The following is a 26402-nucleotide window of genomic DNA, read 5'->3' on the forward strand; positions in this document are numbered from 1 at the left end:
TAACCTGATTAGAACCAGGGCATAACTAAGAATTTATATTGGGGGATGAGAAAGTGTATGTATCATAGTTCCATCTCTAATCACTCAGTTGGAACAGTCATAAAATATATTTCAGGGAGAAGGTTCAAACTCAAACACCACCCCTCATCCCCCATCTGCACCTCTGAAAGGGGTTCACTGACAAAAGCGCGATAGACGTATGCGCCCCGACAAAACCGCGACTGGCAAATGAGCGCTGACAAACCCGCTAACTGGTTTTCGACAAATGCGCGCCGACAGAATCGCCACGACAAAATCGCGAGAGAGGCCAAGGGAGTGGGACGCCCTTGCTGCAATTCTTCCTACATTTGCAGGGCGTGATCTTAAGGACTATCTGCGTGCCGTGCTGATGGCATGCCGCCTCTCATAATATTGACTTCTAAAATAAACATTATTATATATGCTTTAAACTAGTAATTCGTGTTTAATGAAACTTTCGAGATTTTGTCGTCGCGATTTTGTCGGTGTTTTAATCGCGCTATTTTGTCGGCGAGCATACAGTATGTCTATCGTGCAAATGTCGGGTCACACTGAATGGGACTGATAAGACCATCCACATGTGAACAAAGCTGATTAGGCCACTTTTTGTTCCATGTACAGAGTGCCTCTAGGTCTCTTGCATCTTTAAGTTTCATCTCTAGCCTCTCGTATGGTAGCTTATCAAAGTAAATAATAATATTACATTCACTCCTCTAATAAAAAAAATTGTTCAGCCCTGAAAATGAGCTTATTAGTGAAATCACTACAGTCTCTCCTGTCTAAAATGTGTTTATTGTTTATTGTTACAACCATACTTAAGATGTGTTGTTTAATCTTTTTCTTTAATAACTACTTTTATTAATGTACCTGTAATACACTGTAAGCTTACAGATGTGTAATTGATATGATTGGCCTATCACCTTTTTAACAATGAGAAATCATTTGTTACCTTCCAGTATTTAGACATTTTCCTAGTTTAATCGATTTCTGAAAAGTATGTTCTAGGTTTATAAATGTATTTTCACAAGTACTCAGCTGATTTAATTGATTTTAGCCTTTTTAATCCTTGTAGCACCTCTCTCTCTGCTATTATCATTTCTTCATTTCTCTTTATTAAATTTCACCCATCCTGGACAATTTTTTTTTTGCTAAAATATTGAGAGAACAATCACTCACTCACTCTTTTTAATTGTCTAATACGTGTTATACAGATGCTTTTTATTTTTTCTTTTGCAAAACTTTTCTTAGCTTTTTATTCACCAGATGTCTTAATCCTAATATTTCTGACTTTTAGGGTAACTTGTCATGCTTTTCATGTAATATACCTTTAAACCTGCCTCTCTACCCATGAATCCACTTCACACTTCAAAGTTTGTCTCAGCATGTCTCTTTTAGATTAGAACAAGCTTGTTTATCCTATTCACCTAAATAGTTCAAAATAACATAATGTTAAGATTTGAAGGTCCTACTGTTATGTTTATGCCATGGTCACTATCCTGCCTCATGTTTAAATTCCTTTATGTCCTTCTTGTTTATTTTTGATTAGTTGGTTATTATGATACTGTTATTATTTATGTTAATTATACAAATAATGTATTTTTTTATCAGTTTTGTTCATTGTTTGGTTTCTATGTGTGGATTCACCTTCTGCCATGTCCCTTGTGTTTTGTGAGTGGTTCCCTTAAGAGGCAAGGCCACCTGTCAGTCTCCATTGAGGGACTACACCCAGTCCCCTTACAGCTCATGGAATGGTACATGGTGTGCACTTTGGAGTTAGGTGAGTCAGAATTGCTATTTCTTTGCCTGGTTCTCTGGTTTATGGTTTAATTGTGTTTGGTTTTTTGGGTTACAACTTAACAATTTTGTATTGGTCTTACTGTGCTTTGCTGTTTAAGAAAATCCTTTTGACTCCATATTAATATTTTTACTCCATATGAGTATTTTTTTTTTTTTGCTAATAAATTCTCTTTTTATAAAGATTGTTGCTGCCTTGCCTTATACTAAGAAAGGGGTGATGGTGAGCCAGCCCAACAAGTGGAAGGAAGGATGCCTTTTGATGCACCTCCTATGGGCTGACAGGTGGGAGTCAGGCTGCTTCCCTAGCTTTTTTTGAAGGCATCACATCTAGTGATCTACGGTGGGTTGGCACCCTGCCCAGGATTGGTTCCTGCCTTGTGCCCTGTGTTGGCTGGGATTGGCTCCAGCAGACCCCCGTGACCCTGTATTCGGATTCAGCGGGTTAGACAATGGATGGATGGACATCTAGTGATGTGCAATGAACAAACAAACTTCTTTTGTATTTGTCTTCCTCTCTGAATTAATGTACTGGTACAATGTCATTAAAGAATTAATCTTTTTGAGGCATGTGCAGTGAATGCTGTGTTTTATATTCTTACCTTCACTTAAATGGCAGCTTTCTTCGGGGAAAGAGCCTATCAGTAAACTGTTTCAGCAAAATGGTCATGACGACAAATGCCAATGACTGACTTGGTAGGTGACACCAAGCACCTCCCATTGTTCAGTTCACTGTGACTGAGTGACTATAACCACCGCAGTACATACACTGGCTAACTGAATGAACCAGACCCCCTACTAATCTGGATAACCATTGCAAGTTTGTTCACAAACTGCAGACAAGAGATTCACAGTACAATACGCTGAACTAGTTCACCAAAAGAATCAGTTTGTGCACTGAATGGAGGAAGGAAATGCAGACAAAAGACTAGAAGTACATTGAATCTCAGTGGCAGCAAACTGATGACATATGTATGGGAGATTGCATAAGAAAGTTTTATCATGATGTGTGCACTATTCTAATGCTCTAATTATACAATTGGTTTTTTTCTATTTATTGATGAAATTTTATTTATTATCAAGTTCAATAAAAATTATTATTATTATTGTATGATTGTTTTTTTATTTATTGTTGAAATTGTATTTATTGTCAGAATTCAATAGAGTATTATTATTATGCTGCGGTGGGCTGGCGCCCTGCCCAGGGTTTGTTTCCTGCCTTGCGCCCTGTGTTGGCTAGGATTGGCTCCAGCAGACCCCCGTGACCCTGTAGTTAGGATATAGCGGGTTGGATAATGGATGGATGGATTATTCTTATTATGTGTAAACTACTTATTTTGTTGCTTGCTTATGCTTGTTGCTTGTTTATATTGTTTGGTGGTTTTAAACTAGAATATAACTTATTGTTTTTGAAGTGAAGAATTCAGTGATTCAAAGATTTGAATCATTTTGGTGAACTGCACGAAATAAATTGAATCACTAAAAAGAATCGTTTTGCACATCACTAATCACATCACTATGGCTATTTTAGGTGAAATGACTACTTAGTATTTTTTTTTTTCCATGTGCTTTATGATGTCATGATAGCGATGAAGAAAACAGCAGAATTTCCTTTCACATACCATTTTATGTAGTTTGCCAAAAAGTATGCCTTGAATTTCATGATTGCCAAATGCAAGACTCTCTACACACACATACACAGTTGTGCTTGAAAGTTTGTGAACCCTTTAGAATTTTCTGTATTTCTGCATAAATATGACCTAAAACATTATCAGATTTTCACTCAAGTCCTAAAAGTAGATAAAGAGAAACCAGTTAAACAAATGAGACATAAATATTATACTTGGTCATTTATTTATTGAGCAAAATGATCAAATGTGACATATTTGTGAGTGGCAAAAGTATGTGACCCTCTAGGATTAGCAGTTAGTTTGAAGGTGAAATTCGAGTCGGGTGTTTTCAATCAATGGGATGACAATCAGGTGTGAGTGGGCACCCTGTGTTATTTAAAGAACAGGGATCTATCAAAGTCTGCTCTTCACAACACATGTTTGTGGAAGTGTATCATGGCACGAACAAAGGAGATTTCTGAGGACCTCAGAAAAAGAGTTATTAATGCTCATCAGGCTGGAAAAGGTTACAAAACCATCTCTAAAGAGTTTGGACTCCACCAATCCACAGTCAGACAGATTGTGTACAAATGGAGGAAATTCAAGACCATTGTTACCCTCCCCAGGAGTGGTCGACCAACAAAGATCACTCCAAGAGCAAGGCGCGTAATAGTCGGCGAGGTCACAAAGGGCCCCAGGGTAACTTCTAAGCAACTGAAGGCCTCTCTCACATTGGCTGATGTTCATGTTCATGAGTCCACCATCAGGAGAGCACTGAACAACAATGGTGTGCATGGCAGGGTTGCAAGGAAAAAAACACGGCTCTCCAAAAAAAACATTGCTGTTCGTCTGCAGTTTGCTAAAGATCACATGGACAAACCAGAAGGCTATTGGAAAAATGTTTTGTGGGCGGATGAGACCAAAATAGAACTTTTTGGTTTAAATGAAAAGCTTTATGTTTAGAGAAAGGAAAACCCTGCATTCCAACGTAAGAACCTTATCCCATCTGTGAAACATGGTGGTGGTAGTATCATGGTTTGGGCCTGTTTTGCTGCATCTGGGCCAGGCTTACCTTCATTGATGGAACAATGAATTCTGAATTATATCAGAGAATTCTAAAGGAAAATGTCAGGACGTCTGTCCATGAACTGAATCACAACAGAAGGTGGGTCATGCAGCAAGACAGCGACCCTAAGGACACAAGTCGTTCTACCAAAGAATGGTTAAAGAGGAATAAAGTTAATGTTTTAGAATGGCCAAGTCAAACTCCTGACCTTAATCCAATCGAAATGTTGTGGAAGGACCTGAAGCGAGCAGTTAATGTGAGGAAATCCACCAACATCCCAGAGTTGAAGCTGTTCTGTACGGAGGAATGGGCTAAAATTCCTCCAAGCCGGTGTACAGGAATGATCAAAAGTTACCGGAAACGTTTAGTTGCAGTTATTACTGCAAAGTGGGGTCACACCAGATATTGAAAGCAAAGGTTCACATACTTTTGCCACTCACAAATATGTAATATTTGATCATTTTCCTTAATAAATAGATGACCAAGTATAATATTTTTGTCTCATTTGTTTAACTGGTTTCTCTTTATCTACTTTTAGGACTTGGGTGAAAATCTGATGATGTTTTAGGTCATATTTATGCAGAAATACAGAAAATTCTAAAGGGTTCACAAACTTTCAAGCACAACTGTACATACACAGACAAAATTCACTGAAAGGGCTTTTTTGAGGTTAGAGTTTAAAGCAGGGGTGTCGAACTCCAGTCCTGGAGGGCCACAGTGGTTGCAGGTTTTCATTCTAACCATCTGCTTAATTCATGACCAGTTTTTGATGCTGATTAACTTCTTTAGCCTTAGCTTTAATTAGCTTGACTCAGGTCCCTTAGTTGTTTTTTCCTTAATTAGCAGCCGGACAGTAATGAGACATAAAACAAGCAGGACATGACCAGCTCACCTGTACCAAACTAAATCTGAAAATAAAGATGAAGGTCTTAGTAAGGTTGATCCTTCAGATTACCAAAACATTTTAGGTGTTCTTAGAAAAAAGCAGAATATTAACAGTTTGGAAATGTCTGCTGTGGCAGAAAGAGAGCAGCAACAAGCCATGGAATTGAATAACGGGTTTAATTAACAGCAAGAATCAGCTTCTTATTAAGGATCTGGTTGGAGTTTGAAGCCCCAATTTAGCTGGTCATCTGTTGGCACATTTCATTTCTCATTTCTGTTTGGCTGTCATTTAATGAAGAAAAGAATCAATTCAGAAGACTTAATCCTTAAAAACAGGGCTATTAAAATAGAGGGAAAAGAAGTTAATTAGCAGTGAAAACTGGACACTGACTAGGAAAAGGGTTAGAAAGAAAACCTGCACCCACTGCGGCCCTCCAGGCCTGGAGTTTGACACCTGTGGTTTAAAGGTTTATGGTTTGGGAAAAAACTGAATATTCCTTCCTAAGTTCATTTTGTGTTTACTTGTGTAATGCAGAAATTCTGCAGTATCCTGTAAAATAATTCTGCTTTATGGTCCTCATGACCACACACTGGATGGGCTGAGTTTATTTTTTAAAAACATGATATGCCTCATATTTTCTACATGAAAATTCACCATTATGCATATTATTGTGTTTTCTCCTCAGGAATACACTCCTTGCTGTTACTAAGCAACTAACCTACTTGTTCCTAATTCCTGCAGAATAAGCTGGATATGCACAGTGCAAGTGGAGGAATGTACCGAGCATGGTCTCTGTCCCCAAAGTATTTTAAGACTGCAATCGGCAAGATCGTGATTTGGAAGACGGGCATTGCACTTCCATAACAACCACAATTCATGTCTGACAACTCAAGAAATTGCCCACACATGAGTCCCTTGGTTTTGTTTTCACTAGAAAATTTTATTTTTATACGAAATAACAGGTAGAAGAATGCATATTTAATGCATGAAAGCATTTCCAGGGAAGAATTAAACACTTTTCTTTGTTCATCAATTGCGCAAAATTCACTTGTTGCAAAACAACATCTGTTTCACAAATTTGTTTTACAAAGTAAAAGAGTCTCACTACAAATTCAATTTTGTAGAAACTGCAGGCTCATCACTATTTATATGCAACTCAGGAAAAGTGGAATGTTAGTGATTATTGTACTTATTATGAAATTTGCTATTCATGTCACTACAAATCTGATTATGTTTATTATTATTTTTTTTTTCATAAAAAACTGCCCATGATAGGCGTTAATTTAGTCTCTTCAGATTCTTATTTTGTTGGTGAACAAGATGAAATGCCCTTCAGCTAGGGGGCCTCAGTTTGCGTCTCAGTTTTTTTCTGCACCAAGGTGGTATGTTCATTCTTTCTGCTCTCGAGTTATCATCCACAAGCAAATAGACAGACAGAGAGTGTTAATCAGGAAATTGAGAAGTTCTTGTGATGTTCTGTCAACATACAATAGGTTGGGAGGGTTGGATATCATTGTTACCCTTAGCAGAGTTTGACAATAATGTGCTACATCCCTCTGCACTATGCGTGTCTCCTTTTGAATTCCAGTATGGTTTTAACCCTAATTTTGCCATGTCTAAGCCAGGGTTCCTTCCCTGGCTGGGGTATACCCTGTAAATTCATGTTTTACGTCTCTTTATGTTTATGTGCATATTTTTTAGTTTGGTTTTGTCTATATATACAGGCTACCTTTGGTATGTGCCTGCCAATCACTGCCAGGAGCTGAACTCCACCCTATAAATTTGGAGGGTCTTCCACAACTCTTGGCAGTTCCTTTTGAACAGTCTGGAGTGGCGAGTTCTTGTGTTTTTGTATGTTTTCTTTATGCCTTGTGATTTTTCTGTATTTTGACCTTGCTTTCAAATTCTGTATTAGGACTCTGGCCCCTGGGATTGTACCCTTTTCGGCTTTGTGTTTTATGGACCGTCATTGACATTGGAATCTTTTTTTAGTAAAGAATAAATCTTTTATTTTATAGAGATTCAGTGCTTGTCCTTATTACTAGCTGGGGTTTGACAATGATATTCCATTTTAATGGCCATCATTGGCAGTGTTATGCCTTCTTACAAGCACACACAGACACTAGCTATTTTATCTGAGCTTTAAGCTTCACCTGTCTAATAGTTATAGCACTACATTAGTATTTTCTTTTTACATTTGCATACATCCAATCAGCCTATCATCAGTCTATTTGCATAAATCCCATAAGCCCTGAGAGTGCTTTTCCCCTAAAAACACATACTGATCCAGCCATATTAAGTTCTTTAGCTTTTTCTAATAATATCTACATTTGCAGTCTATTCTGTTTTCTTAAAAACTACTGTGGAGCCAACCCGGACACAGACAGGCGGACATGTTCTTAATCACCACCACACGTTTATTATTTACAATATTTACAATAATTATGTCACTCAGGCACAGTCACGTTAGTGCACAAACCCCAAACACAATCCTGGCCACGCAATGCCTTAAATTCAGGCCGCCTCCACACTCTCTTCTGCCTTGTCCTCCTTCCACCCGACTCCAGCGCTGAATGAATGGAGACGGCCCCTTTTAAACAGTCCCCGGATGAGCCCCAGGTGTTCCCGGCATCCCTCCTCTGGCCACGCCCCAGCGTGGCGGAAGTGCCGGCTGTCCTCCCAGCTGCTCTCCGGTCGCTGTCCTAATTCTTCCCCCCAGCACTTCCTGGTGTGGCAGAAGTGCTGGGGTAACAAGTCCCCAAGACATTGGGGCGCCTCCTGGCGGTGACCACGGGTCCCGACAGGGTGGAGCTTCCATGCCCTGTACCCGTGGCCCCCAGAGCAACTAGGAAGGCAACCCCCACGTGATCCAGGGTGGGCTCTGACCCTCTTCCGGTCCCTCACGGCGTCCCGGCAGGGTCGTTGCCCCTGGCATCCCTGACACTACATTATATCTAATCAATCCTATATTAACACATCACACAAGTTAAACATTACAAGTCTTATTTAATAGGCTGTAAAAACCACTAATATATTATTCAATGAAAATAATAACATTCATTATGAAAAACATTTAGTCCAATTTAGTGTTGTAGTGTCCAGAGAATATCTAGAAAGCACAGGGTACAATACAGGGTGATATTTTTAATTGATCAAAGCTCAAGTATAAGAAAATTAAAAGGGATGATGACTTTTTAAACTGCAGAGAGCAGGATGAATCCACACAGGTGTAAATGGAAACAATCTAGATAGAGAACTGCTCGCTCCACTGTCATTTACATCTTATTGCTAATAAGAAGCCATTAAAACAGTGAATGCAGCAGTTTAAGACTGAAATAAGCGATTAAGGTTGGGGAACCTTAGCAAGTATAGCACCAAAATGTCACTTGAGCAATAAGTGCTTCATCAGCAATTATTGACTTCTCATGAAGAAACTGGGCTGGAGTAAAAAAAACCTGCAGTCACTGTGGCCCTCCAGGACCAACACTGCCCACTCTTGTAGTAGGCCAATTCCCCCACTGCGTCCACCTTCTTTCATTTCTAAAGAGTTATTTTCTGGATATTTACTTATACCGCTTCAGCCAAGGCAATTAGAAGAACTTTCCCAAAATTACCTGACCTTCTTCTGTCACTTTCATGCTAATTGTCTCAGATCCATCCCAGAGGACCTGTCTTTGTATCCTGTGACCCTTCCTTTTGTCCACCATGCCTGACACATCAGGTGTTTATTCAGCCTGCCATTCTGAAGTCAATTTACTAAATGCATGAAGAGACCTTGTTCTGGTTGCCAAAGCAGCTAAACCCAGCAAAGTGGCCTGTGAGCCTTTGGGCTGTGTCTCATGTTTGATCATTGTAATCTAATAGCCGAGACGACGACCAGTCACAGCCATCAAAAGACTGCAAAGCTAGGAGAACTATAGCCATGAATAGACCTAAATACCCCAAGTATTTCAACACTACACTTTAAAAATACCTGAAAAGTATTTATTTTAATTAGTGATTATTAGAAATTAGAAATACACATTGGTGCATGATGCTTAGGATTTGTTTTTCTGTTATCCTGCTCTGTGCTTTCAATGTCTTGTTGTCACTAGGAATGATGGCCTGCCCATTGTCTAGAAGATATACAGTATGTAGGCAGAGAGTTGAAATAAAAAAAATGTCAAAACCAAAAGCAACCTGATGATGTGGCCTACTTAGAAGTAAAGCTCACTACACAAGAGAGAACACTGAGATAATGTGTATCCACCACCATATTTATATTGTCATATCTGTGATGTTACTCTCAGTCACATGATGCATCCAAGTGTCATATAAACAAAGAAAACTGAACAATAATAAGCTGTGTGAAAACAATACAAACTGAATAAAAAACCTTAAAGTGGAATCCTCATGGTAAAAAAAACTGAAAACATACCAAAATACATGTATAAAATGTGTTAAATATTAGAATGTAAAGTTAAATCTTTTAATCCATTCCTATTTATCATGGTGCCAGAGAGTAGTAATGTGTTGCAGGCAAGTAAGAATTTCACAGAACTCTGTACACATGGAAATATGACTACAATGATTCAGACTTCCATCCATTTTCCAACCCACTGAATCCGAACACAGGGTCACCTGGAGCCAATCCCAGCAACCAATTCCGGGCAGGGTGCCAGCCCACCGCAGGACACACACAAACGGGCCAATTTAGAATCGCCAATCCACCTAACCTGCATGTCTTTGGACTGTGGGAGGAAACACACGCAGACACAGTGAGAACATGCAAACTCCACGCAGGGAGGGCCCGGGGAGCGAACCCAGGTCTCCTAACTGTGAGGCAGCAGCGCTACCACTGCACCACCGTGCCGCCCATGATTCAGACTTTATGTAGCAGAACTAATTCATTGAACTATGCAGAAAACGTCCATCCATGTAAGGTGAGAAGAGTCAGGCTCTGCCCTGGAAGAGTTTAAAAACCTTCCTAGCTGACATCTTACTGGGAGAGCCTTCACACTCTAGGCAGGACTCAAGGTTCAGGTGGGGAGGCAATCTGCCATGTGTTAAGGGACAAAGAAATTGTTTGAGGATTACCACATGTAGCAAAAATTTAGGAGATGATACTGGAAACAAAATGTACTTGGGTGTGAGAAACAAACTCATCACCAGGAAATCAGAATGAACCAAGAATAGACAAGACAAAGGGTGAGACAAAAATCAAGTCAAGCACCTAAGAGAGTCAGGAAACCAAAAACCAGCCCAGCACCAGTGCTGACATGATACTAAGCTAACTACACTAAAATGGATATTGTTTTATCCACTAAGGGATATTAAATACTGACACTGTCACATATTTATAGCGCCACCACTGTGACATCATTTATACAATGATCAAAGTCACATGGTGCTTTCAAAGGTATTATACAAATAGTAAAAGACATTAGCCAAAAGTAACCTTTCAAATCAAGATCAGAATAAAAATAAACAACAGAAATGTGATATGCACTCCAAACGCCAAAATACAGTATCTCACAAAAGCACCCTCACATTTCTGTAAATATTTTATTATATCTTTTCATGGGACAACACTGAAGATATGACACTTTGATACAATGTAAAGTAGTCAGTGTACAGTTTGTATAACAGTGTAAATTTGCTGTCCCCTCAAAATAACTCAACACACAGCCATTAATGTCTAAACCGCTGGCAACAAAAGTGAGTATATCCCTAAGTGGAAAATGTCCAAATTGTGCCTAATTAGCCACTTTCCCTCCCCGGTGTCATGTGACTCATTAGTGTTACAAGGTCTCAGGTGTGAATGGGGAGCAGGTTTGTTAAATTTGATGTTATTGCTCTCACACTCTCTCAGACTGGTCACTGGAAGTTCAACATGGCACCTCATGGCAAAGAACTCTCTGAGGATCTGAAAAAAAGAATTGTTGCTCTACATAAAGATGGCCTAGGCTATAAGAAGATTGCTAACACCCTGAAACTGAGCTGCAGCACGGTGGCCAAGACCATACAATGGTTTAACAGGACAAGTTCCACTCAGAACAGGCCTGACCATGGTCAACCAAAGAAGCTGAGTACACGTGCTCAGCGTCATATCCAGAGGTTGTCTTTTGAAAATAGATGTATGAGTGCTGCCAGCATAGCTGCAGAGGTTGAAGGGGTGGAGGGTCAGCCTGCCAGTGCTTAGACCATAAGCCGCACACTGCATCAAATTGGTTTGCATGGCTGTCGTCCCAGAAGGAACCCTCTTCTAAAGATGATGCACAAGAAAGCCCACAAACAGTTTGCTGAAGACAAGCAGACTAAGGACATGGATTACTGGAACCATGTCCTGTTGTCTGATGAGACCAAGATAAACTTATTTGGTTCAGATGGTGTCAAGCATGTGTGGTGGCAATCAGGTGAGGAATACAAAGACCAGTGTGTCTTGACTACAGTCAAGCATGGTGGTGGGAGTGTCATGTTTTGGGGCGGCATGAGTGCTGCCGGCACTGGGGAGCTACAGTTCATTGAGGGAACCATGAAGGCCAACATGTACTGTGACATACTGAAGCAGAGCATGATCCCCTCCCTTCGAAAACTGGGCTGCAGGGCAGTATTCCAACATGATAACTACCCAAAACACACCACCAAGATGACCACTGCCTTGCTAAAGAAACTGAGGGTAAAGGTGCTGGACCTAAACCCTATTGAGCATCTGTGGGGCATCCTCAAACGGAAGGTGGAGGAGTGCAAGGTCTCTAACATCCACCAGCTCTGTGCTGTCGTCATGGAGGAGTGGAAGAGGATTCCAGTGGCAACCTGTGACGCTCTAGTGAAGTCCATGCCCAAGAGGGTTAAGGCAGTGCTGGAAAATAATGGTGGCCACACAAAATATTGACACTTTGAGCACAATTAGGACATTTTTAATTTAGGAGTGTACTTACTTTTGTTGCCAGCGATTTAGACATTAATGGCTGTGTGTTGAGTTATTTTGAAGGGACAGCAAATTTACACTTTTATACAAGCTGTACACTGACTACTTTACATTGTAGCAAAGTGTCATATTTTCAGTGTTGTCCAATAAAAATATATAATAAAATATTTACAAAAATGGGAGAGGTGTACTTACTTTTGTGAGATACTGTACCTCAAAAACATTCATATGAAAACTAAAATTATTACATCATGCTTACACTTAGAAAACAAGTTCAGGCACATATGTAATTAAGATACGCTTTGTGTATCAAGTGACATTTACATGAGAAATGTAGCTCTACATGAATCAACACATATTGAAGGCTTTTTTAGATGATAATGTTATAATATGTACAAAATAATTCACTATGTTTAATTTAAATTTTTAATAGTTATCATTAAATACTTTAAAAAAGATTCATTAAGCCAGCCCTTGTTGAAACAACTTTATCCAACTTAAGTGATCCCCCCCAGAGCTGGGTCCTATCCCAGCAGCACTAGGTACAAGGCAGGAATCCCACCCTGAACAAGAAGCTAATGCACTGCATGGCCCGCTCTCATAAACTCTGCCAAATAATCAAACGTGTTATTAGAATGTGAGAAAAATTCCGAGCACCTGAAGAACAGCGCTGGCTGATAAGGAACAGGCAAACCACGCAAAGTGCAACCAGTCAAACCCTGAGCCACATGCGCAGAGAAGTAAGTTAATGTTACATAAAGAAAAACATGTTAGTGTTTACTTACTCTAGTTATAAACTATGCTATGTATACGTTCATTAAAATAAGTGAGAAATATCTGTGGTAAGTGAAACTCGTGTAAAAATGTAAGGCTGGTTTTCTGTTATACATATATACATATACATAAATATTTGGACAGAGACAACTTTTTTCTAATTTTGGTTCTGTACATTACCACAATGAATTTTAAATGAAACAACTCAGATGCAGTTCAAGTGCAGACTTTCAGCTTTAATTCAGTGGATTGAGCAAAAAGATTGTATAAAAATGTGAGGCAACTAAAGCATTTTTTTAACAGAATCCCTTCATTTCAGGGGCTCAAAAGTAATTGGACAATTGACTCAAAGGCTATTTCATGGGCAGGTGTGGGCAAGTCCGTCGTTATGTCATTATCAATTAAGCAGATAAAAGACCAGGGGCCTCATGTATAAACGGTGCGTACGCACAGAAATGTTGCGTAAGAACTTTTCCACATTCAAATCACGATGTATAAAACCTACACTTGGCATAAAGCCACTCACTTTTCCACGGTACCTCATACCTTGTCGTACGCAAGTTCTCTGCTCGGTTTTGCAGACTGGCGGCACCCAGCGTTAAAGCAATGCTACCGTTCCTGTGTGGTTACACCTTATTTTCCTGACCCAGCTTTATATCATCATGAAAATGATATCACGTATACATCTCAGTATTTTAGTTATTCAGAGAGCTGTAATATCACAAATGTAATGGACTCTGTGTCCAGTCGGAGGAAGAGAGCCTGTTTAAGAAGCACATAGTGATTCACACACATAGAGCACATAGAAGATCACACACAAAACAAAGCATTTAACATGCTACTTTAATTACAATGTGATTTGAGAAACTGGTTAATTAAATGATTTTAAGATGAAGTTTATGATTTTCTACTTTAATGACAAAATAAACTACGTGATTAAAGTGGAAATGTCGAGATTGAAGTTGACATTTCGTGCTTTTTCCCCACCGTGTGCCTTTTTTCTCTGTACCCTGATAAGCTTTCATATGACACTCAGACAGTAGGCTACAACTCTTCTTTTCACGGCGACTTTGATATGTGACTTCTTTTTTATTTCCGGCACTGTGCGATTTTGTGAACGTGAGCTTTTAAGTTTCTCCGACACGCTATGTCACTCGATCAACTTCCTTTTGTTGATTATACCATGGTTTATTTGAACAAATAGTATGTTTTTCCATTGCCTCCACTTGGTATTCGCTGAAATTCTTATATTTTCCCCCATGCTTTTCCCATTGTCTTTTCACAGAAGGCTGAGCTTAAGGGCGGTTTATATTCATTTGCATATTCAAACAGGTGTAATTCTGGGAGGAGTTGGGGCGTTACATAAAGCACGTGCACGAGCGTTAGTTTTCACGCTGATCGGGATTTATGTAGTGGAAGAACGTGGAAGTTGGAGTACGCACAGATTCCTGCATCTGGATTTTTCTGTGCGTAAGCACATTTCGGCTTTTGTGCTTACGCCATGTTATAGTGCGAGTTCTACGCACGGCGTTATACATGAGGCCCCTGGAGTTGATTTGAGGTGTGGTGCTTGCATGTGGAAGATTTTGCTGTGAACAGACAACATGCAGTCAAAGGAGCTCTCATGCAGGTGAAAGAAGCCATCCTTAAGCTGCAAAAACTGAAAAAACCCATTGGAGAAATTGCTACAATATTACGAGTGGCAAAATCTACAGTTTGGTACATCCTGAGAAAGAAAGCAAGCGCTGGTGAACTCAGAAATGCAAAAAGACCTGGACGTCCACGGAAGACAACAGTGGTGGATGATCACAGAATCATTTCCATGGTGAAGAGAAACCCCTTCACAACAGCCAACCAAGTGAACAACACTCTCCAGGGGGTAGGCGTATTGATATCCAAGTCTACCATAAAGAGAATACTGCATGAAAGTAAATACAAAGGGTGCACTGCAAGGTGCAAGCCACTCATAAGCCTCAAGAATAGAAAGGCTAGATTGGACTTTGCTAAAGAACATCTAAAAAAGCCAGCAGAGTTCTGGAAAAACTTTCTTTGGACAGATGAAACCAAGATTAACCTCTATCAGAATGATGACAAGAAAAAAGTATGGAGAAGGTGTAGATCAGCTTATTATCCAAGGCATACCACATCATCTGTAAAACACTGTGGAGGCAGTGTGATGGCTTGGGCGTGCATGGCTGCTAGTGGCACTGGGACACTTGTGTTTATTGGTGATGTGACACAGGACAGAAGCAGCCGAATGAATTCTGAGGTGTTCAGAGACATACTGTCTGCTCAAATCCAGCTAAATGCAGTCAAATTGATTGGGCGGTGTTTCATGATACAGATGGGCAATGACCCAAAACATACAGCCAAAGCAACCCAGGAGTTTATTAAAGCAAGGAAGTGGAAAATTCTTGAATGGCCAAGTCAGTCACCTTAAGGAGATCTTAACCCAATTGAGCATGCATTTCAGTTGTTGAAGACTAAACTTCAGACAGAAAGGCCCACAAACAAACAGCAACTGAAAGTCACTGCAGTAAAGGCCTGGCAGAGCATTAAAAAGGAGGAAACACAACATCTGGTGATGTCCATGAGTTCAAGACTTCAGGCTGTCATTGCCAGCAAAGTGTTTTCAACCAAGTATTAGAAATGAACATTTTATTTCCAGTTATTTAATTATCCAATTACTTTTGAGCCCCTGAAATGAAGGGATTGTGTTAAAAATTCTTTAGTTGCCTCACATTTTTATGCAATCTTTTTGTTCAACCCACTGACTTAAAGCTGAAAGTCTGCACTTCAACTGCATCTGAGTTGTTTCATTTAAAATTCATTGTGGTAATGTACAGAACCAAAATTAGAAAAAATATGTCTCTGTCCAAATATTTATGGACCTAACTGTATTGAACTACAAACAAGAATACAATAGCTTTCAATAGTTTGGAATCCCCCAAAAAACATCATGCTCTTTCGTAAAAATGAATGCTTTTTTATCAAGGTAACATGAAATTGATTTAAAAATTTAGCCAAGACATTATTAATATTGCTGGAAATAACTGATTTATAATTTATTTTTTATTTTACTTTTAATGACTTCAAAGCCCCATTACTCCAGAGTCCACATTATAAACTCTCTTAGCTCATCCTTAATACTTCAATTTACTTGCTAATCGGTTATTAGAGAAACCTGTTATTGTGCTCAATAAAGAAAGTAAATCGCCTAAATTCCAATTCTGGGTTAAAAACTAGTGAAAATGTAACAGCTTTCACAAGAAACATATCTCCCTACTGTTGTTTTGTAAAGTGAAAGTTATTCCATGTGACAGATTGGCAAGAAACAGAACATTTTATACAAAGGTGTGCAATACTGTCTTGAGAGAGAAATGGGCAAACTGGGTCTTAGTGGGATAGGAAAAGAAGCAGAAGGACGAGATGGACAATCACATAAAATGATAAGAACACCAGAGTCTGTGGTTTGAGAGACAAAACACCTTACAGGTCCTCAGTTGGCTGTTTCCTTAAATACACACCAAATACCAGCGCTGTCTGCAAGAGAGATAACACAACTCCAGGATGCTGATCTTAGAAGCAGAGTTTCCAAAGTCTGTGAGGTTTTTGCCTATTTTAACCTTTTTGTAATTGCACAGTTTCAGAAATGACTACGCAATTTTGAATTTATAAAGTGAGTTCAGAAAAACAGATGACGTATGGTATTTCCTTGTACAGATTGTGGTTGCTGTATAAGTAAGTACTGATTGAATGACTGAAATCTCAATTCTTATATTATGTTAGGCAGGCTAACAACAAAATCAGGAAAGCTGAAAGCTATTATAATGAAAATATTTGGTAACACTTTAGTTCAGGTACTGCAAAAATACATCTATTAATCATTTCCTCTTATGTAACAAGGTCTTAACAAAGGCTTCTTTTGGCCTTCATAGCATTTATAAAACATCATCTCTGTATAATGTGGCATATTGACATGATGGTAAAATTATTTGTTAACATGAATGATTCACTGGCCTTAACACCTTAAATATGTAATATCAAGAAAAATGTGTCTCACTTAAGCCATGTCTGACCATTCTAATGTGTAGTTATTTTAGTAGGTCACATTGAACAGATGAATAGCCTCTTTACTGATGCTTTGTAAGTGTCATTATACTCAAAACACGACTTTGGTCAGGTCTTGCTATATAAGAGCAAATAAGTAATATATATATATTTTTGCAGGATCAAAAGTAAAGTGTTACCAAACATTTTACGCATTGTGCAAAAGTTGAACGTGCCTGTGACACAAAGATAACCAGCTCACTGACTGACATCTTAATTTATCAGAATAATAAATAAATAAAGTAATGCGCCTGTTATTAGCTGCCACTGTCACAAATCCTGCCTGAGAGCTGAGAGCATGGTGGTCCGAGTGAGGGTTGCTTTCACAGGATCGGCTAAAGGTTGCAGTGAACACACATGAGCCAATACCTCCCAGGCTTGTAAAAATGAGAGCTCCATTTGAAAAGATCCATCCTCCCCCGAGTGACAGATGCACTTATGCCTCAGCAGCTGCTGAATTCCTGTCTCGCCCCATCACCTCGACAAAGCCATGGGAGTATCACAAGAGCATGAAGCCACTTGCTGGGGGCTACGTGTGACAGTTCACTTAATACCAACAATTACAACAGGTACGTAAATCTGTGTCCTTTCTTTACTGACAAGCGAAGGCTGTTTGCTTCTTCATTCAAAGGATCATGTGACATCAGGGCACCTCAGTGTTAGACTTCAAAAGTACTAAATACAGAGCATCCCGTACATGGTGGTAATTAAATAATGGATCTCAGTGCAGGTGAACCTTAATAATTTGCTTTGAAATCTAAAATATGTAAAATAATGTATAAATTATCATTTGGATGAACAACAATAATTACCAACATAATACAATATATTATATCTGGACATCAAGAAGAAAACAGGGGACTAACTACATCAAAGGGTTGTGGTCCCAGCCAGAAACTCTATTTAGCTGCCAATGGCAAGATATAAATAAGAATAGTTTTAAATGAATAGAGTTTATCATAGTTAGGTGGTCAAGCAAATGATGATCCATTCCCAATTGGTGTTGTCCTTTTATGTTATCGAGGCTAGAGGTTGAATAGAAGTGAAGTCTTTGCACTTCATAAACCTCCTTCTTGTTCTTTCAGGGAGAGTATCTATTGAGGACTGGGACCCCCACCCCCTACCCTAACCACAACACACAACACACCAAGCCTGTGCCCTCACAACGGACCCCGTAAAACACTGTTCTCACATTTTGTAGTGGTTTAGAGCAATTTTATAGGTATCATTTTATTCAGTTCAGAGTTTTCTATGATCAGGATCTCATTTCCATGTTTTGAATTTTTTGTTAATTGAAAAAGTGTATTCATTTAACATATTGTTTGTTGTTTGCATGATGCTCTGAGCAGCACCATTGGATATGACTCAAATATTGCATATTCTTTGTTAACCCTTGGTGAATTTTCTCAACAAAACTCTCAAAGAATTAGCTGTAGTTCGGTTTCAATCCAAGAAGGCCCTAGTGTTAGGTTTTCTAAAATCCTTTTTGTTCCTCGACTTTGATTCTGCATTGCCCTTTGGTTTTGATTTTGTGTGTTTCTTGCTTTTACAGTTCTGGTCGTTTATTTCATCGATTCTGGTGCTCGTTTGGCATCTTCTGGTCCATTCCTCTCCTCACAAAAATTCTGAAAACACATTTGACAATATGTAATTGTGATGTTACATTTATATTTTTATGATGAGAAAAAATTTCTTTTTCTTAAATTAATTTGTCAAACTGAAAAAGAAACAAGACATCACAATCTTAAACTTCTGAAATAAAAATAGGAGTAGAGCCTATCCTGGCCACCATGGCAGCAAGGCAGAGAAGAAACTTGAACAAGACACACAAACACCCACATGCACACACACATACAGGGGCCAGTATTGAGTTGCCAGTTAACCCACCCAGCATGGCTTTGGGGATGCGGGAGAAAAACCCATGCAAACTCCGGGATAACATGCAAACTCTACACATATCATTCAGTTACAGGACTCAACTTCATGGCATTGATCTATGAGGCAGTGGTGATACTCTCTAAAAAAGGATTTTTATAACGTAAAATAATAATATAAATATACCCTCATCTATGGTCATGAGCTATGTGTAGTGACCGAAAGAACGAGATCGCGAATACAAGTGGCTGAAAGGAGTTTCCTCCGCAGGGTGTCTGGGCTTTCCCTTAAAGATAGAGTGAGAAGCTCAGTCATCTGGGAGGGGCTCAGAGTAGAGCTGCTACTCCTCTGTATCGAGAGGAGTCAGATGAGGTGGCTCATGCATCTGATCAGGATGCCTCCTGGATGCCTCCCTGGTGAGTCCAACTGGGAGGAGGCCCGGGAAGACCCAGGACACGCTGGAGGGACTATGTCTCCCGGCTGGCCTGGGAACGCCTTGGGATTCTCCCGGAAGAGCTGGAAGAAGTGGCCGGGGAGAGGGAAGTCTGGGCCTCTCTGCTTAAGCTGCTGCCCCAGCGACCAAACCCGGATAAGCGGAAGAGGATGGATGGATAATGTAAAATAAACAAATGAATAAGCAACTTTAAACATGCAGGCTATAGGAAAATGAAAAAAGGTAAGAGTAGAGCTGTCTAGGGAACTGTACACCAAGTCAAAAGTTTTTGAATCCATGCCACAATGCAGCAGAAAAGTTGGGCAGTTTTGTGAGCAACAGAAAACAACACCCTGCCATCATCATTCTCAAAGAGCTGAAAGTCAGACTTATTTATTACAAAAAGACCTAAAGCAATCCTGAAAAGAACCAGAAATTCTGAGTTTATGGATGAAAGAGATACATAGAAAATATTTATCTGATGAAAGGTTGAGAACAATGACGGCAGAGAAGAGGGAAGTGGTTCAAGAAGTGTGAACCTCATTTGCTGAGTGACATCTGCAGAAGTTAGGCAACAAAAGGTCTTCCATGTCAATGAATGAAAATGTGACAGTTGATGATAAGTAGCTCAGTATGTCTGCCTCAGCTTCCTTGACCATCATGTTCATGGCAGGAGCAAAGAGAGTAACTGAGATCTCAAGCTGGTACCAGACAGATTTTAGTTTGCCAGTTGTGACTCTATTCCTGAAGTTCCTGTAGTAATTCAGGATGAGGTCCTTGATCTTACCAGGTCCATGGTATCAATCTAGAGTAGTTTCAACCAGCTTGTGGGGTATTGAGCTGTATTGAGCAATATCAACCCACAGCACAACCAGGTCTCCCTTCCCTTCACATGCTTGCCTGATCAGCTGGGTCACAACTTCCATATGTTCTACGCACCCTGTAACTCCAGAAATTCTGCCTTTCTGTACTGAGGTGTCAATATATCCATTCTTAAGGAGGAAATCTGTCATCCTTCTAGATAGGATACTAAAGAAGATCTTCCCCTCAACATTGATAAAGAATATGGATCTGAAGTGCTCCAGCATAGCTGAATTCTCTTCTTTGGATATCCAGACTCCCTCTGCCTGTCACTAGTGTTCTCCTACTGCCCCTCTTCGCCATATCACTCGCGGCATCTTCCATAGGATTCTGAGGAGCTCTGGGCAGGGATGTACAGGGCATTCCACTGTGTCCTGGAGCAGAGCTGGCTCTGGCTGCTGTAATTACCTCTTGGACTTCCTTACAGGTGAGTTCTTTAGTGTTGAACTCCACCACTGGGGCTGATATATCCAGAAGGGCTCTCTGAGGTTCCAGCTCTTGCTCTCTGGCGGGGTTGCTCAGGGTGTTTTGTAGAAAAAGGTTTACATCTTCCTTGCAACAAGCAAGACCACTACTGTATTTCTGCCCTAAAAGTTGCGCTCCTCAATACCAAACCTCTCCGCCATAAAGCTGACACTGATTGTTTTCAAAGTCTGGGGTTGTTTATCTACATCCCCATTTGCTGTTGTGTTGATTCTGGCTACATTCTCATCAAAGTGGTGCCACAGCCCGTTCTGGAGGACATTTAATCTGATGCTACTGAGTAAGAGCAGGAGAGCTAAGCATTTGGAGATTCTGGGCACTGTCGGATATCACCTGGCCCGGCTCCTCCTGCGTCTCACCAGAAATAGATACTGTGTACTGCTCTACACTTCCCTGCGCCAAGCATTTTATTCTGACTTGATAGATTTTCAGGCCACACTCACTCTCGCAGAGCTTGCCGTAGATGCATGTACTTATTGTAGTCGATAATCCATTTGCCAAGGTCGTTGTCAGGTCCATCTTGATGGTGTGCTCATCCTACCCCCCTTGGGCAGCCTCTATGGATTGATCCATAGCTTTGTTGGGTTCTTCCTCATGGAAGATATAGGAGGAGCTGCTACCCCTTCCTGCCCTTATTGCCATCTTTCCATGCTGTCAACTGCCTCTCCATTTGTCACCAATCTGTTCTTGGTTGTCACCCAGCCTCTTACTGGGTGTTATTGGCAAAGCCAATATCCATAGTTTTAAACAGGCTTATAATAAAGCATTTCAAAAGTCAATTCTGTAATTGAAACAAATGAACTAGTAAATCAAGGTTCTGCAGATTAGAAAGCCATCATTTTTCAACATAGAGACCAGGTTTTGGTAACTGTCCAAATATGACAACTGAGTTTGCTTCAAACACCAAAATTATGGGTAGGATCAGCCAAGCTAAAATTGAACCCTTTTAAGTTAACAGTTTCCAGTATTGCCTTCCTTTCAGCAGAATTGCTACCCACTAAAGACCTTTTGGTTTTCTTTTTCTAAATGTACAGACAAATCATTGTCACTCAAATACTGTTATCTCTCTCCAGCAGTAAATTAATGACAAGACTGAAGAATCATCATTCAGTTTTAAATGATAAATACAGTGCCACACACTGTATGCATGAATGTTAATTTTAAATCTCACAGTGGAAACATATAATTGGTCACAGCACCAAAAAAGAGACAAACACATCATTTTTTTTGCTTAATTCTGCATATATTAGTATTATATATAAAAAACTCTGGAATTCTTTCTAACCTAGAAAATATGTTACTAGTATGTCAGGTGGGACAAAGCCTCAGCATCAAAATGGGACTAATTTTATAAAACAGCTATGCCAAAGCTAATTCTGCATCCCAAGGGTCCACGTTCCCCAGTGACTCATTAAGACAAGCTGACCCTGCATCCATCCATCATGTTTTTGACACCTATTAATACAAAATAAGGTTTCAGGGAGCCAGAGTCTACCCTTATAGAAACTGATGAAAGGCAGGAGTAAAACAGGGACACAGTGATAGTGAATGTAGTAATAAGGCTTGTTAAAGCTTCAGAAATAAGTAAATTGAACACACACCAGGAATAATTAATGATAAGCAAGTATAGAGTAAAGAAATGTTATGAACTACTAACACATATGATAGGAACATTTCCATAACATGAAGAACATAGTGTTCATATTTGATTTCAACTGCTGCAAACAAAGGACAAACGCAAACATACTGCAGTCCAATTAAATATATTTAATACATATCATCTGCAGTTTCCTTTGGGATTAATAAAGTTTCTATCTGATGTGGAGACTGGCCCGGACAGGTGGACACGTTCATTTCACCCACAACGCGTTTATTTACAATAAAGTTACACAAGTGCACCACAAAAACCCCCACAAGTTCCCAAAGTCCTGGCCACAACAATGCCTTTCTTCCACTTCAGGCCGCCTCCTTGCCTCCTCTAGCAAGCTCAGTCCTCTCCGCCCCGAATGAAGGGAGGCGGCCCCTTTTATTATCACCCAGATGTGCTCCAGGTGGGTTCCAGCAATCACCCGCTGACACGCCCCTGTGTGGCGGAAGTGCCGGCTGCATCCCCGGAAGCACTCCGGGTGTCCCTACTCTTCTTCCCCCGAGCACTTCCTGGTGTGGCGGAAGTGCTGAGGTCCAGAGCTCCCAAGGCACGGGAACGCCCCCTGGCGGCGACCACAGGCCCCCACAGGGTGGAGCTTCAAAGCTCTCTGCCCGTGGCCCCCAAAGCAACCAGGATGGCGGCCCCCACGTGATCCAGGGCGCACGTAGACCCTCCTCCGGTCCCTCAAGGCATCCCGGCCGGGTCGTTGCCCCGGCATCCCTGACACTGATTTTATTTCTTGATCACTTCAATAACGACATTTATTGTCATGGTCTTACCAAGGCTGCAGGCCTTAATGTTCTGCTGACCAGATGGACTGAAATAGAGATCAAAGAAAAAAAAAAAATAACAATACAAGTTAGTAACCTTGAAATCAATTTGCTCTTTTACCAAAGCTAAAACAAACACTAAAAAAATGTCAAAGTTCACATCTAAAAAGTTTAATACCACAAAGCCAAAACTAAATACACTGGCTAACTTCACCTTTCCTTAGCCAATCTTGGAAAACCTGTGTCACACATGTGCGCATGGAAGGCAGCTAAAGGGCTCAAATGAGGGAAATTCTGTGCTGGACCAGAGGGGAGAGGACTGCGTTAAACCTTTCTCTTCTTCTCCTGCAGACCATTTATGGGAAATTCCGCCTTGCCTTGATGACGTCACTTCCAGTTCCAATGTCAATGATGACCATTCTGGTTCCAGATCCTATGACCACTTCCGGTTCCGGCCCTGAAGATATCACTTCCACTTCCGACCCTGATGATGTCACTTCCTCCGCCTCTCCTTGAATACCACCATTTTCCACCTATGTTCAATGAAACCAGTTGCTTTACTGTGTTGCAACCAATTACAATATATAGGGCCGCTACCCCAAACCTTTTTGTGGCTCTTTCGTGTTCTTGTTATGACAGTGGCATAGTCGACAGGATGTTTGGCTCCCAGATGTCCCAGGAGCAGGACCAGAAACAAGACAAGGAATGACCAGATAACCAGGTGAAAGAGTACCAGACCTGAGTTGTCAGGAGGGAGAGGTGTGTCACACTTTGGAAAGACCAGGTGCAAGTCACATCCCCAAGGGTTAATAAATTTACCATATGAATACCAAGTGGAGTGTGTGGAAAACACCAATGGAATTGGGCTGGTCCAAACAGGGGAGATCCAGGGGATATATTATGGCCTCTTAGAGCAGAGTGCCACCCCTCCCCACTAAGGCAGAGCCCTTGGCTAAATGTGGAGGTACCCCAGACCAGCAGGTGAAAATAATAAAACAGTGGAAATTTGACCCAGAGTTGCCAACCCACACACAGGCTTTTTCATTATGGGCTAAGGCAGGGTGCTGGCTAAGGCCAGAAGAAACGCCCACCAAATAATGGAGCAGGTCTTCTGCTACCTCTTTATAAACAGCCTTCCTGAACATCTTGCCCAGCTGGTCTGGACACAATACTATTCCAACATACTCAAGCTTTTGGAGCTCATTGAGACAAATAGGGCAGACTTGCAATCTGAGAAGACAATACTGTCCCTTTGTCAATTGCAGATGGAATGCGTCCTGACTTATTGGCCTGCCCGTCACCACCCAGAGCGAGCACCTGAGTCTCAGGAGAGGTGGCCGCATCTGTTTCCTGGCAGCAAAAGGAAATGCAGGGTCGAGGGGAAGGAAGTGCAGTGTGCACTTACGAACCTTCTGGCTTCTCCATATGTGGTCAGCAACACAGGAGCACCGCAAGGGACTGTACTTTCACCGGTCCTGTTCAGCCTATATACAGTACATCAGACTTCCAATACAACTCGGAGTCCTGCCACGTGCAAAAGTTCGCTGATGACACTGCTATTGTGGGCTGCATCAGGAGTGGGCAGGAGGAGGAGTATAGGAAGCTAATGAAAGACTTTGTTAAATTGTGCGACTCAAACCACTTACACCTGAACACCAGCAAGACCAAGGAACTGGTAGTGGATTTTAGGAGGTCCAGGCCCCTCATGGACTCCATGATCATCAGAGGTGACTGTGTGCAGAGGGTGCAGACCTATAAATACCTGGGAGTGCAGCTGGATGATAAATTGGAGTGGACTGCCAATACTGATGCTCTGTGTAAGAAAGGTCAGAGCCGAATATACTTACTTAGAAGGTTGGCATCCTTCAACATCTGCAATAAGATGCTGCAGATGTTCTACCAGACGGTTGTAGCGGGTTCTACACGGTGGTATGCTGGGGAGGCAGCATAAAGATGAAGGACACCTCACACCTGGACAAACTTGTTAGGAAGGCAGGCTCTATTGTAGGAATAAAGCTGGACAGTTTAATATCTGTGGCAGAGCGATGGGTGCTAAGCAAGCTCCTGTCGATCATGGAGAATCCACTGCATCCACTGAACAGTGTCATCTCCAGGTAGAGGAGCAGCTTCAGAGGCAGACTGCTGTCACTGTCCTACTCCACTGACAGACTAAGGAGATCGTTCCTCCCTCACACTATGTGACTCATGTTTCATCTGTTATGAAGGATCGCTAAAAAACTTGACCGTAACAGTCCTTCACAATCTTCCATATCTGGTGATCTTGAAGCAAGTATAGTCTAAAAGTAAAAGCAGTTTAACACAGGCCACTCCAAAACCTAGTTTGGGCTTAGTAATGGATGGGGAAAATACGTCCCTAGCTGCCTTCATGCCATGTATACAGCCAGCAGACAGGGAAGAAGCAACCGCTCAGTTTGAGTGGTGGATCTTGCGCTGTCGCGTGATGAAACATCATCTCCAGTCACAGCAGCAGCACAGGATGAAGTCATGCCCATTGAGGTCAGCCCTGACTCTCTGTCCCAATTACATTTCCAATTTAGAGAAACTCCAGAATCTTTTAAAAGGGAACAATGGAATGACAATTCCCTTAAATTTGCAGAAAATGCAGTCGTTCTTGTCAATGGTCAACGCACACATCATCCTATGCCTCAGGGCACTCACTTTGTGTTAGAAAATGACCTTTTGTATCGGGTAGCGGAGCATGAGAGGGAGGTGTGGAAGCTGTTGTTAGTACCGCAGACTTTTCAACAACAGGTCCGTGTATTAGCACACTCCCACCTCCTAGTAAGCCATTTGGGCACCGAAAAAACTCTGGAGCGGATTGTTTCGACACTTTTGCACATCTTGTCCAGAGTATCAATTGTGTCAAATTCCTAGCAGGTACTGTGGTCCTCTAGTTCTCATTTGCCTGATTGATGACCCATTGGAAAGAATCTATTCAATCTAGTAGGACGTCTGGAGCCTTCAGCTAGAAAACACAAATATATCTTAATCCTCGTTGATTATGCTACCCGATATCCCAAAGCTGTTTCTTTATGCTCAGCCACTTCTAAACCCATCGCATGGGAAGGGGTTGGTGTCTTTGAACGACCAAGGGACGCTGTTTACTTCAGGAGACATTCAGGGAAACGGACAAGTTACTTAAG

At 40.9% G+C, this 26402-nt stretch overlaps 1 protein-coding gene across 4 annotated transcripts in view; it reads left to right on the top strand.

The window, feature by feature from the left end:
* Positions 1 to 407: 407 nt before the first annotated feature.
* The window catches only part of LOC120532854 (protein NYNRIN-like), a 31686-nt gene continuing 5691 nt past the window's right edge, over positions 408 to 26402 (top strand). The window contains exons 1-2 of one of the 4 annotated variants that reach the window (XR_005634383.1): positions 408 to 1795; positions 20498 to 20764. The gene's annotated coding sequence lies outside the window, so the exon portion shown is untranslated. Of the gene's footprint in view, positions 1796 to 1996; positions 2782 to 6115; positions 7390 to 20497; positions 20765 to 26402 lie in introns of those variants that run through there. The other 3 variants (XR_005634386.1, XR_005634387.1, XR_005634384.1) reach the window with 3 other exon arrangements.

Source organism: Polypterus senegalus, chromosome 7 (assembly GCF_016835505.1).
Source record: "Polypterus senegalus isolate Bchr_013 chromosome 7, ASM1683550v1, whole genome shotgun sequence".
Classification (NCBI taxonomy): Eukaryota; Metazoa; Chordata; class Cladistia; order Polypteriformes; family Polypteridae; genus Polypterus; species Polypterus senegalus.